We start from the raw sequence: 13,260 nt of genomic DNA, 5'->3' as shown, positions 1-13,260 counted from the left end.
GGGGTTTTCTTTGAGTAATGATGATCTCTTTAGTAGTCTGTTGGCGCCCTCTCCTGGAGGAATAGTTTGCTTGCTCTTGGACATTCTAAAAGAGAGGTCATGATAGACATTGAGCTTCTGAGCTCAATTGGGGACAGTCATGGGTGATGAATGTTTGCAACCTGCTGCAAAGCCTCATACCGCAATATAAGGAACGTCAAATACTAAGAAAGGGCGGCCTATGAAAGAATTACTACTTTCAATAAGTACACTTAAACGGCTAATTGGGAATAGAAAAACTGTAAAAAGCCCTCTGAGAAAGCCCCCCTCTAACCTTTGATAGTAAGTTTTTCTGTAGTCTGCCTGTTGATGTATTTTCCGTTTGAACTGTGCACAACATGAAGAGACGGAACACTGGCGGCTTGTCACAATGCCCCCGCTGACATCACAATAGCGCTGCTGCCTAGAAAACAAGCTGCGCAGCAGAAGTTGTTCTTTGGGTGGGAGGGTGGGCTAGTGTAAGGAGGGGGCAAGCTCTTTTTTTCCCGGGTGGTAGGGGGATGACAGGAGAAGGGATGCGGGTGGTGAGAAGGGTACAGAGGGCAGGGTTTGGGGGCTGGGAAGGAAAGGGAAAAGATTAGGGTTTGGGGATAATGAAAGGGCTTTCTACGGGTAAGGATGGCAAAGGGTGGCAGTGACGGAAAGTCAGGCAACCTGTCCTGTCCGTCTTTTTGTATCGTGAATTGGAAAGACTGCAAGGGGGAGGGGAGTTGCTTGCGCCCTAAAGGAGGAGTTATTCAGATTCATTGCAGTGGGGGGCGGCGGCTGCAAAACGCACCATTCTTCTTGTTTTTGCTCTGCAAAGCAGCCTTTTCAAGGGTTGGCTTGGGTGACAAAATGTCTTCTGTAGGCGTGGGTTTGTCTCCCTCTCGCTCTCTCTCCCTAAGATGTGTCCGGCATAGGCCAGGGTGCCACTCGAGGCCCAAACCAATTCTGGTTATCGCTTCTCGGCCTTTTGGCTAAGATCAAGTGTAGTCCCTTCATTGGGTTTGCCTTGGTCTTGGCTGGGAGGGGCCCGGGCTTGCACAACCGCCGGCCTCGGGGATTGTTGTGCCTTTTGGTGCTTACGTCCCCTTATGGCTGGTGGTTCCTGGGCTCGGGAGGCGATCACCTGCGGCACTGCGCTTTTGTGTGGTGGCCGATGACCGTTTTCTGAAATTTGCGGATGAAATCTCATCTGTTCTTATCAGTTTAATATCTGATACGTCCCCTATCTGGGGACCATATATTAAATGGATTTTTAGAACAGGGAGATGGAAAAAGAGCTTGCTCTGTCCACTCCACGCATTGACCTGGTATTGCAGTACCTCCAGGAACGGTGCACCCCTTCTTAACCCAGTTTCCAAAAGCAGAACTCAATTCACCTGATTCATATTAGCCCGGTTTAATGAATTGGAAGAAAGCATACGTCTTCATATGCACCTCAATTTGGCCCATTCACTTTTCACACTTCCTCCTTTTGTTTTTTATCTTTCACACTTTTGACTTTCTTTATTCATCCAAATAGCAAACTCATCACCACTCAACCTGACCAACTCGGCTATGTCCCGTGCTGCAGTTCTCTGTCTTATCTAGATCATTTGCAATTGAATGGAATAGATCCCTTTTGGACAAAGTGGATTCACCTGCTGCTGCAGTGACCACAGGTGTGATAAGATCTAGAATTGGCATCTGGTGCGATCTCTCCGCTTCCACTCCAAAGAAAGTTACCTGTTTATTCCTATCATGCATTGGTTTTTGGGGTTTTCTTTGAGTAATGATGATCTCTTTAGTAGTCTGTTGGCGCCCTCTCCTGGAGGAATAGTTTGCTTGCTCTTGGACATTCTAAAAGAGAGGTCATGATAGACATTGAGCTTCTGAGCTCAATTGGGGACAGTCATGGGTGATGAATGTTTGCAACCTGCTGCAAAGCCTCATACCGCAATATAAGGAACGTCAAATACTAAGAAAGGGCGGCCTATGAAAGAATTACTACTTTCAATAAGTACACTTAAACGGCTAATTGGGAATAGAAAAACTGTAAAAAGCCCTCTGAGAAAGCCCCCCTCTAACCTTTGATAGTAAGTTTTTCTGTAGTCTGCCTGTTGATGTATTTTCTGTTTGAACTGTGCACAACATGAAGAGACGGAACACTGGCGGCTTGTCACAATGCCCCCGCTGACATCACAATAGCGCTGCTGCCTAGAAAACAAGCTGCGCAGCAGAAGTTGTTCTTTGGGTGGGAGGGTGGGCTAGTGTAAGGAGGGGGCAAGCTCTTTTTTTCCCGGGTGGTAGGGGGATGACAGGAGAAGGGATGCGGGTGGTGAGAAGGGTACAGAGGGCAGGGTTTGGGGGCTGGGAAGGAAAGGGAAAAGATTAGGGTTTGGGGATGATGAAAGGGCTTTCTACGGGTAAGGATGGCAAAGGGTGGCAGTGACGGAAAGTCAGGCAACCTGTCCTGTCCGTCTTTTTGTATCGTGAATTGGAAAGACTGCAAGGGGGAGGGGAGTTGCTTGCGCCCTAAAGGAGGAGTTATTCAGATTCATTGCAGTGGGGGGCGGCGGCTGCAAAACGCACCATTCTTCTTGTTTTTGCTCTGCAAAGCAGCCTTTTCAAGGGTTGGCTTGGGTGACAAAATGTCTTCTGTAGGCGTGGGTTTGTCTCCCTCTCGCTCTCTCTCCCTAAGATGTGTCCGGCATAGGCCAGGGTGCCACTCGAGGCCCAAACCAATTCTGGTTATCGCTTCTCGGCCTTTTGGCTAAGATGAAGTGTAGTATCTGTTCTTATCAGTTTAATATCTGATACGTCCCCTATCTGGGGACCATATATTAAATGGATTTTTAGAACAGGGAGATGGAAAAAGAGCTTGCTCTGTCCACTCCACGCATTGACCTGGTATTGCAGTACCTCCAGGAACGGTGCACCCCTTCTTAACCCAGTTTCCAAAAGCAGAACTCAATTCACCTGATTCATATTAGCCCGGTTTAATGAATTGGAAGAAAGCATACGTCTTCATATGCACCTCAATTTGGCCCATTCACTTTTCACACTTCCTCCTTTTGTTTTTTATCTTTCACACTTTTGACTTTCTTTATTCATCCAAATAGCAAACTCATCACCACTCAACCTGACCAACTCGGCTATGTCCCGTGCTGCAGTTCTCTGTCTTATCTAGATCATTTGCAATTGAATGGAATAGATCCCTTTTGGACAAAGTGGATTCACCTGCTGCTGCAGTGACCACAGGTGTGATAAGATCTAGAATTGGCATCTGGTGCGATCTCTCCGCTTCCACTCCAAAGAAAGTTACCTGTTTATTCCTATCATGCATTGGTTTTTGGGGTTTTCTTTGAGTAATGATGATCTCTTTAGTAGTCTGTTGGCGCCCTCTCCTGGAGGAATAGTTTGCTTGCTCTTGGACATTCTAAAAGAGAGGTCATGATAGACATTGAGCTTCTGAGCTCAATTGGGGACAGTCATGGGTGATGAATGTTTGCAACCTGCTGCAAAGCCTCATACCGCAATATAAGGAACGTCAAATACTAAGAAAGGGCGGCCTATGAAAGAATTACTACTTTCAATAAGTACACTTAAACGGCTAATTGGGAATAGAAAAACTGTAAAAAGCCCTCTGAGAAAGCCCCCCTCTAACCTTTGATAGTAAGTTTTTCTGTAGTCTGCCTGTTGATGTATTTTCCGTTTGAACTGTGCACAACATGAAGAGACGGAACACTGGCGGCTTGTCACAATGCCCCCGCTGACATCACAATAGCGCTGCTGCCTAGAAAACAAGCTGCGCAGCAGAAGTTGTTCTTTGGGTGGGAGGGTGGGCTAGTGTAAGGAGGGGGCAAGCTCTTTTTTTCCCGGGTGGTAGGGGGATGACAGGAGAAGGGATGCGGGTGGTGAGAAGGGTACAGAGGGCAGGGTTTGGGGGCTGGGAAGGAAAGGGAAAAGATTAGGGTTTGGGGATGATGAAAGGGCTTTCTACGGGTAAGGATGGCAAAGGGTGGCAGTGACGGAAAGTCAGGCAACCTGTCCTGTCCGTCTTTTTGTATCGTGAATTGGAAAGACTGCAAGGGGGAGGGGAGTTGCTTGCGCCCTAAAGGAGGAGTTATTCAGATTCATTGCAGTGGGGGGCGGCGGCTGCAAAACGCACCATTCTTCTTGTTTTTGCTCTGCAAAGCAGCCTTTTCAAGGGTTGGCTTGGGTGACAAAATGTCTTCTGTAGGCGTGGGTTTGTCTCCCTCTCGCTCTCTCTCCCTAAGATGTGTCCGGCATAGGCCAGGGTGCCACTCGAGGCCCAAACCAATTCTGGTTATCGCTTCTCGGCCTTTTGGCTAAGATCAAGTGTAGTATCTGTTCTTATCAGTTTAATATCTGATACGTCCCCTATCTGGGGACCATATATTAAATGGATTTTTAGAACAGGGAGATGGAAAAAGAGCTTGCTCTGTCCACTCCACGCATTGACCTGGTATTGCAGTACCTCCAGGAACGGTGCACCCCTTCTTAACCCAGTTTCCAAAAGCAGAACTCAATTCACCTGATTCATATTAGCCCGGTTTAATGAATTGGAAGAAAGCATACGTCTTCATATGCACCTCAATTTGGCCCATTCACTTTTCACACTTCCTCCTTTTGTTTTTTATCTTTCACACTTTTGACTTTCTTTATTCATCCAAATAGCAAACTCATCACCACTCAACCTGACCAACTCGGCTATGTCCCGTGCTGCAGTTCTCTGTCTTATCTAGATCATTTGCAATTGAATGGAATAGATCCCTTTTGGACAAAGTGGATTCACCTGCTGCTGCAGTGACCACAGGTGTGATAAGATCTAGAATTGGCATCTGGTGCGATCTCTCCGCTTCCACTCCAAAGAAAGTTACCTGTTTATTCCTATCATGCATTGGTTTTTGGGGTTTTCTTTGAGTAATGATGATCTCTTTAGTAGTCTGTTGGCGCCCTCTCCTGGAGGAATAGTTTGCTTGCTCTTGGACATTCTAAAAGAGAGGTCATGATAGACATTGAGCTTCTGAGCTCAATTGGGGACAGTCATGGGTGATGAATGTTTGCAACCTGCTGCAAAGCCTCATACCGCAATATAAGGAACGTCAAATACTAAGAAAGGGCGGCCTATGAAAGAATTACTACTTTCAATAAGTACACTTAAACGGCTAATTGGGAATAGAAAAACTGTAAAAAGCCCTCTGAGAAAGCCCCCCTCTAACCTTTGATAGTAAGTTTTTCTGTAGTCTGCCTGTTGATGTATTTTCCGTTTGAACTGTGCACAACATGAAGAGACGGAACACTGGCGGCTTGTCACAATGCCCCCGCTGACATCACAATAGCGCTGCTGCCTAGAAAACAAGCTGCGCAGCAGAAGTTGTTCTTTGGGTGGGAGGGTGGGCTAGTGTAAGGAGGGGGCAAGCTCTTTTTTTCCCGGGTGGTAGGGGGATGACAGGAGAAGGGATGCGGGTGGTGAGAAGGGTACAGAGGGCAGGGTTTGGGGGCTGGGAAGGAAAGGGAAAAGATTAGGGTTTGGGGATGATGAAAGGGCTTTCTACGGGTAAGGATGGCAAAGGGTGGCAGTGACGGAAAGTCAGGCAACCTGTCCTGTCCGTCTTTTTGTATCGTGAATTGGAAAGACTGCAAGGGGGAGGGGAGTTGCTTGCGCCCTAAAGGAGGAGTTATTCAGATTCATTGCAGTGGGGGGCGGCGGCTGCAAAACGCACCATTCTTCTTGTTTTTGCTCTGCAAAGCAGCCTTTTCAAGGGTTGGCTTGGGTGACAAAATGTCTTCTGTAGGCGTGGGTTTGTCTCCCTCTCGCTCTCTCTCCCTAAGATGTGTCCGGCATAGGCCAGGGTGCCACTCGAGGCCCAAACCAATTCTGGTTATCGCTTCTCGGCCTTTTGGCTAAGATCAAGTGTAGTGTTGTTCGAAGAGGTGGTTTAAGCTCCAGGCCACCTTAGTACAATGATACAATGCACACTGGAAGGTTGCGCTTGCTAGTACTCTGGGTGGATAGTATATTCATCAAGAGGAAAACATGGCCCTACCAGGATCGAGGCTATTAGACTGAGTAAGGGTGGGGGGCTATGGTACAACGTGCCCCAGGACTGACGACCCTGGAGTGAGTCTGAGCTTGCTGGCTTGGGACCCCGGCAAGCCTTGGGCTCTGTAGCACACCGCACCTTGCCTTTTCATACTTTTTGAGCATATTACCCTATCCTGGCCTTCTGGCTAGGAAGGGAAATTTTTATAATCCCGGTCGGAGGTCTGGTCAGCTTTGGGCTGAGAAACTAACACCCGGTTGGAGGTCCGGGTCAGCTTCGGCTGAGAAACCAACACCTGGTTGGAGGTCTGGGTCAGCTTCGGCTGAGAAACCAACACCCGGTTGGAGGTCCGGTTAGCCTTGGGCTGAGAAACCAACACCGGTTGACGGTCCGGGCAGTTTCGGCTGCGAAACCAACAACTAGTAGCTCTCTACTCCACTTGGGTAAGATGCCTGGGTGGATGCTGGGAGCAACAACAAGGCTCAACCAGGCTTCGGCTTGGGGGAGCACCGAAGATCCCTGACCCTTGCTGTGGCCTTCTGGCTCGGAGGGACGGGGTTGATTTTTGGGGACCCTCTCCTCACGGTGGGGTCCACACGAATCCTAGCCTTTGCACTGTTTTTGGTGTGACTTCGGTCATGCATTTTTTGTGGTGCTTTGGAAAGCTTCATTAAATCAAAATCTGTTCTTATCAGTTTAATATCTGATACGTCCCCTATCTGGGGACCATATATTAAATGGATTTTTAGAACAGGGAGATGGAAAAAGAGCTTGCTCTGTCCACTCCACGCATTGACCTGGTATTGCAGTACCTCCAGGAACGGTGCACCCCTTCTTAACCCAGTTTCCAAAAGCAGAACTCAATTCACCTGATTCATATTAGCCCGGTTTAATGAATTGGAAGAAAGCATACGTCTTCATATGCACCTCAATTTGGCTCATTCACTTTTCACACTTCCTCCTTTTGTTTTTTATCTTTCACACTTTTGACTTTCTTTATTCATCCAAATAGCAAACTCATCACCACTCAACCTGACCAACTCGGCTATGTCCCGTGCTGCAGTTCTCTGTCTTATCTAGATCATTTGCAATTGAATGGAATAGATCCCTTTTGGACAAAGTGGATTCACCTGCTGCTGCAGTGACCACAGGTGTGATAAGATCTAGAATTGGCATCTGGTGCGATCTCTCCGCTTCCACTCCAAAGAAAGTTACCTGTTTATTCCTATCATGCATTGGTTTTTGGGGTTTTCTTTGAGTAATGATGATCTCTTTAGTAGTCTGTTGGCGCCCTCTCCTGGAGGAATAGTTTGCTTGCTCTTGGACATTCTAAAAGAGAGGTCATGATAGACATTGAGCTTCTGAGCTCAATTGGGGACAGTCATGGGTGATGAATGTTTGCAACCTGCTGCAAAGCCTCATACCGCAATATAAGGAACGTCAAATACTAAGAAAGGGCGGCCTATGAAAGAATTACTACTTTCAATAAGTACACTTAAACGGCTAATTGGGAATAGAAAAACTGTAAAAAGCCCTCTGAGAAAGCCCCCCTCTAACCTTTGATAGTAAGTTTTTCTGTAGTCTGCCTGTTGATGTATTTTCCGTTTGAACTGTGCACAACATGAAGAGACGGAACACTGGCGGCTTGTCACAATGCCCCCGCTGACATCACAATAGCGCTGCTGCCTAGAAAACAAGCTGCGCAGCAGAAGTTGTTCTTTGGGTGGGAGGGTGGGCTAGTGTAAGGAGGGGGCAAGCTCTTTTTTTCCCGGGTGGTAGGGGGATGACAGGAGAAGGGATGCGGGTGGTGAGAAGGGTACAGAGGGCAGGGTTTGGGGGCTGGGAAGGAAAGGGAAAAGATTAGGGTTTGGGGATGATGAAAGGGCTTTCTACGGGTAAGGATGGCAAAGGGTGGCAGTGACGGAAAGTCAGGCAACCTGTCCTGTCCGTCTTTTTGTATCGTGAATTGGAAAGACTGCAAGGGGGAGGGGAGTTGCTTGCGCCCTAAAGGAGGAGTTATTCAGATTCATTGCAGTGGGGGGCGGCGGCTGCAAAACGCACCATTCTTCTTGTTTTTGCTCTGCAAAGCAGCCTTTTCAAGGGTTGGCTTGGGTGACAAAATGTCTTCTGTAGGCGTGGGTTTGTCTCCCTCTCGCTCTCTCTCCCTAAGATGTGTCCGGCATAGGCCAGGGTGCCACTCGAGGCCCAAACCAATTCTGGTTATCGCTTCTCGGCCTTTTGGCTAAGATCAAGTGTAGTATCTGTTCTTATCAGTTTAATATCTGATACGTCCCCTATCTGGGGACCATATATTAAATGGATTTTTAGAACAGGGAGATGGAAAAAGAGCTTGCTCTGTCCACTCCACGCATTGACCTGGTATTGCAGTACCTCCAGGAACGGTGCACCCCTTCTTAACCCAGTTTCCAAAAGCAGAACTCAATTCACCTGATTCATATTAGCCCGGTTTAATGAATTGGAAGAAAGCATACGTCTTCATATGCACCTCAATTTGGCCCATTCACTTTTCACACTTCCTCCTTTTGTTTTTTATCTTTCACACTTTTGACTTTCTTTATTCATCCAAATAGCAAACTCATCACCACTCAACCTGACCAACTCGGCTATGTCCCGTGCTGCAGTTCTCTGTCTTATCTAGATCATTTGCAATTGAATGGAATAGATCCCTTTTGGACAAAGTGGATTCACCTGCTGCTGCAGTGACCACAGGTGTGATAAGATCTAGAATTGGCATCTGGTGCGATCTCTCCGCTTCCACTCCAAAGAAAGTTACCTGTTTATTCCTATCATGCATTGGTTTTTGGGGTTTTCTTTGAGTAATGATGATCTCTTTAGTAGTCTGTTGGCGCCCTCTCCTGGAGGAATAGTTTGCTTGCTCTTGGACATTCTAAAAGAGAGGTCATGATAGACATTGAGCTTCTGAGCTCAATTGGGGACAGTCATGGGTGATGAATGTTTGCAACCTGCTGCAAAGCCTCATACCGCAATATAAGGAACGTCAAATACTAAGAAAGGGCGGCCTATGAAAGAATTACTACTTTCAATAAGTACACTTAAACGGCTAATTGGGAATAGAAAAACTGTAAAAAGCCCTCTGAGAAAGCCCCCCTCTAACCTTTGATAGTAAGTTTTTCTGTAGTCTGCCTGTTGATGTATTTTCCGTTTGAACTGTGCACAACATGAAGAGACGGAACACTGGCGGCTTGTCACAATGCCCCCGCTGACATCACAATAGCGCTGCTGCCTAGAAAACAAGCTGCGCAGCAGAAGTTGTTCTTTGGGTGGGAGGGTGGGCTAGTGTAAGGAGGGGGCAAGCTCTTTTTTTCCCGGGTGGTAGGGGGATGACAGGAGAAGGGATGCGGGTGGTGAGAAGGGTACAGAGGGCAGGGTTTGGGGGCTGGGAAGGAAAGGGAAAAGATTAGGGTTTGGGGATGATGAAAGGGCTTTCTACGGGTAAGGATGGCAAAGGGTGGCAGTGACGGAAAGTCAGGCAACCTGTCCTGTCCGTCTTTTTGTATCGTGAATTGGAAAGACTGCAAGGGGGAGGGGAGTTGCTTGCGCCCTAAAGGAGGAGTTATTCAGATTCATTGCAGTGGGGGGCGGCGGCTGCAAAACGCACCATTCTTCTTGTTTTTGCTCTGCAAAGCAGCCTTTTCAAGGGTTGGCTTGGGTGACAAAATGTCTTCTGTAGGCGTGGGTTTGTCTCCCTCTCGCTCTCTCTCCCTAAGATGTGTCCGGCATAGGCCAGGGTGCCACTCGAGGCCCAAACCAATTCTGGTTATCGCTTCTCGGCCTTTTGGCTAAGATCAAGTGTAGTCCCTTCATTGGGTTTGCCTTGGTCTTGGCTGGGAGGGGCCCGGGCTTGCACAACCGCCGGCCTCGGGGATTGTTGCGCCTTTTGGTGCTTACGTCCCCTTATGGCTGGTGGTTCCTGGGCTCGGGAGGCGATCACCTGCGGCACTGCGCTTTTGTGTGGTGGCCGATGACCGTTTTCTGAAATTTGCGGATGAAATCTCATCTGTTCTTATCAGTTTAATATCTGATACGTCCCCTATCTGGGGACCATATATTAAATGGATTTTTAGAACAGGGAGATGGAAAAAGAGCTTGCTCTGTCCACTCCACGCATTGACCTGGTATTGCAGTACCTCCAGGAACGGTGCACCCCTTCTTAACCCAGTTTCCAAAAGCAGAACTCAATTCACCTGATTCATATTAGCCTGGTTTAATGAATTGGAAGAAAGCATACGTCTTCATATGCACCTCAATTTGGCCCATTCACTTTTCACACTTCCTCCTTTTGTTTTTTATCTTTCACACTTTTGACTTTCTTTATTCATCCAAATAGCAAACTCATCACCACTCAACCTGACCAACTCGGCTATGTCCCGTGCTGCAGTTCTCTGTCTTATCTAGATCATTTGCAATTGAATGGAATAGATCCCTTTTGGACAAAGTGGATTCACCTGCTGCTGCAGTGACCACAGGTGTGATAAGATCTAGAATTGGCATCTGGTGCGATCTCTCCGCTTCCACTCCAAAGAAAGTTACCTGTTTATTCCTATCATGCATTGGTTTTTGGGGTTTTCTTTGAGTAATGATGATCTCTTTAGTAGTCTGTTGGCGCCCTCTCCTGGAGGAATAGTTTGCTTGCTCTTGGACATTCTAAAAGAGAGGTCATGATAGACATTGAGCTTCTGAGCTCAATTGGGGACAGTCATGGGTGATGAATGTTTGCAACCTGCTGCAAAGCCTCATACCGCAATATAAGGAACGTCAAATACTAAGAAAGGGCGGCCTATGAAAGAATTACTACTTTCAATAAGTACACTTAAACGGCTAATTGGGAATAGAAAAACTGTAAAAAGCCCTCTGAGAAAGCCCCCCTCTAACCTTTGATAGTAAGTTTTTCTGTAGTCTGCCTGTTGATGTATTTTCCGTTTGAACTGTGCACAACATGAAGAGACGGAACACTGGCGGCTTGTCACAATGCCCCCGCTGACATCACAATAGCGCTGCTGCCTAGAAAACAAGCTGCGCAGCAGAAGTTGTTCTTTGGGTGGGAGGGTGGGCTAGTGTAAGGAGGGGGCAAGCTCTTTTTTTCCCGGGTGGTAGGGGGATGACAGGAGAAGGGATGCGGGTGGTGAGAAGGGTACAGAGGGCAGGGTTTGGGGGCTGGGAAGGAAAGGGAAAAGATTAGGGTTTGGGGATGATGAAAGGGCTTTCTACGGGTAAGGATGGCAAAGGGTGGCAGTGACGGAAAGTCAGGCAACCTGTCCTGTCCGTCTTTTTGTATCGTGAATTGGAAAGACTGCAAGGGGGAGGGGAGTTGCTTGCGCCCTAAAGGAGGAGTTATTCAGATTCATTGCAGTGGGGGGCGGCGGCTGCAAAACGCACCATTCTTCTTGTTTTTGCTCTGCAAAGCAGCCTTTTCAAGGGTTGGCTTGGGTGACAAAATGTCTTCTGTAGGCGTGGGTTTGTCTCCCTCTCGCTCTCTCTCCCTAAGATGTGTCCGGCATAGGCCAGGGTGCCACTCGAGGCCCAAACCAATTCTGGTTATCGCTTCTCGGCCTTTTGGCTAAGATCAAGTGTAGTGTTGTTCGAAGAGGTGGTTTAAGCTCCAGGCCACCTTAGTACAATGATACAATGCACACTGGAAGGTTGCGCTTGCTAGTACTCTGGGTGGATAGTATATTCATCAAGAGGAAAACATGGCCCTACCAGGATCGAGGCTATTAGACTGAGTAAGGGTGGGGGGCTATGGTACAACGTGCCCCAGGACTGACGACCCTGGAGTGAGTCTGAGCTTGCTGGCTTGGGACCCCGGCAAGTCTTGGGCTCTGTAGCACACCGTACCTTGCCTTTTCATACTTTTTGAGCATATTACCCTATCCTGGCCTTCTGGCTAGGAAGGGAAATTTTTATAATCCCGGTCGGAGGTCTGGTCAGCTTTGGGCTGAGAAACTAACACCCGGTTGGAGGTCCGGGTCAGCTTCGGCTGAGAAACCAACACCCGGTTGGAGGTCTGGGTCAGCTTCGGCTGAGAAACCAACACCCGGTTGGAGGTCCGGTTAGCCTTGGGCTGAGAAACCAACACCGGTTGACGGTCCGGGCAGTTTCGGCTGCGAAACCAACAACTAGTAGCTCTCTACTCCACTTGGGTAAGATGCCTGGGTGGACGCTGGGAGCAACAACAAGGCTCAACCAGGCTTCGGCTTGGGGGAGCACCGAAGATCCCTGACCCTCGCTGTGGCCTTCTGGCTCGGAGGGACGGGGTTGATTTTTGGGGATCCTCTTCTCACGGAGGGGTCCACACGAATCCTAGCCTTTGCACTGTTTTTGGTGTGACTTCGGTCATGCATTTTTGCGGTGCTTTGGAAAGCTTCATTAAATCAAAAATCTGTTCTTATCAGTTTAATATCTGATACGTCCCCTATCTGGGGACCATATATTAAATGGATTTTTAGAACAGGGAGATGGAAAAAGAGCTTGCTCTGTCCACTCCACGCATTGACCTGGTATTGCAGTACCTCCAGGAACGGTGCACCCCTTCTTAACCCAGTTTCCAAAAGCAGAACTCAATTCACCTGATTCATATTAGCCCGGTTTAATGAATTGGAAGAAAGCATACGTCTTCATATGCACCTCAATTTGGCCCATTCACTTTTCACACTTCCTCCTTTTGTTTTTTATCTTTCACACTTTTGACTTTCTTTATTCATCCAAATAGCAAACTCATCACCACTCAACCTGACCAACTCGGCTATGTCCCGTGCTGCAGTTCTCTGTCTTATCTAGATCATTTGCAATTGAATGGAATAGATCCCTTTTGGACAAAGTGGATTCACCTGCTGCTGCAGTGACCACAGGTGTGATAAGATCTAGAATTGGCATCTGGTGCGATCTCTCCGCTGCCACTCCAAAGAAAGTTACCTGTTTATTCCTATCATGCATTGGTTTTTGGGGTTTTCTTTGAGTAATGATGATCTCTTTAGTAGTCTGTTGGCGCCCTCTCCTGGAGGAATAGTTTGCTTGCTCTTGGACATTCTAAAAGAGAGGTCATGATAGACATTGAGCTTCTGAGCTCAATTGGGGACAGTCATGGGTGATGAATGTTTGCAACCTGCTGCAAAGCCTCATACCGCAATATAAGGAACGTCAAATA

The 13,260-nt window shown here is 47.7% G+C and overlaps 7 non-coding genes across 7 annotated transcripts; all 7 read left to right on the top strand.

Annotated features, from left to right (window-relative positions):
• The first annotated feature begins 1,183 nt into the window (after window positions 1–1,183).
• On the top strand, window positions 1,184–1,368 carry LOC142253320 (U2 spliceosomal RNA). The gene has a single exon (XR_012726620.1). It is a non-coding gene; the product is annotated as a U2 spliceosomal RNA (small nuclear RNA).
• Window positions 1,369–2,756: 1,388 nt separating this feature from the next.
• On the top strand, window positions 2,757–2,947 carry LOC142252930 (U2 spliceosomal RNA). Its single transcript, XR_012726291.1, has one exon. It is a non-coding gene; the product is annotated as a U2 spliceosomal RNA (small nuclear RNA).
• Window positions 2,948–4,335: 1,388 nt separating this feature from the next.
• LOC142252320 (U2 spliceosomal RNA) lies at window positions 4,336–4,526 on the top strand. The gene has a single exon (XR_012725704.1). It is a non-coding gene; the product is annotated as a U2 spliceosomal RNA (small nuclear RNA).
• Window positions 4,527–6,712: 2,186 nt separating this feature from the next.
• Window positions 6,713–6,908, top strand: LOC142253096 (U2 spliceosomal RNA). Its single transcript, XR_012726416.1, has one exon. It is a non-coding gene; the product is annotated as a U2 spliceosomal RNA (small nuclear RNA).
• A 1,388-nt stretch (window positions 6,909–8,296) lies between these two features.
• LOC142252319 (U2 spliceosomal RNA) lies at window positions 8,297–8,487 on the top strand. The gene has a single exon (XR_012725703.1). It is a non-coding gene; the product is annotated as a U2 spliceosomal RNA (small nuclear RNA).
• A 1,593-nt stretch (window positions 8,488–10,080) lies between these two features.
• Window positions 10,081–10,265, top strand: LOC142253319 (U2 spliceosomal RNA). Its single transcript, XR_012726619.1, has one exon. It is a non-coding gene; the product is annotated as a U2 spliceosomal RNA (small nuclear RNA).
• A 2,186-nt stretch (window positions 10,266–12,451) lies between these two features.
• On the top strand, window positions 12,452–12,647 carry LOC142253139 (U2 spliceosomal RNA). Its single transcript, XR_012726457.1, has one exon. It is a non-coding gene; the product is annotated as a U2 spliceosomal RNA (small nuclear RNA).
• The last annotated feature ends 613 nt before the right edge of the window (window positions 12,648–13,260 follow it).

This window comes from Anomaloglossus baeobatrachus, chromosome 9 (genome assembly GCF_048569485.1).
Source record: "Anomaloglossus baeobatrachus isolate aAnoBae1 chromosome 9, aAnoBae1.hap1, whole genome shotgun sequence".
NCBI lineage: Eukaryota > Metazoa > Chordata > Amphibia > Anura > Aromobatidae > Anomaloglossus > Anomaloglossus baeobatrachus.
Note: the sequence above shows the minus strand (reverse complement) of the source record. Positions and strands in the feature narration are given on the sequence as shown.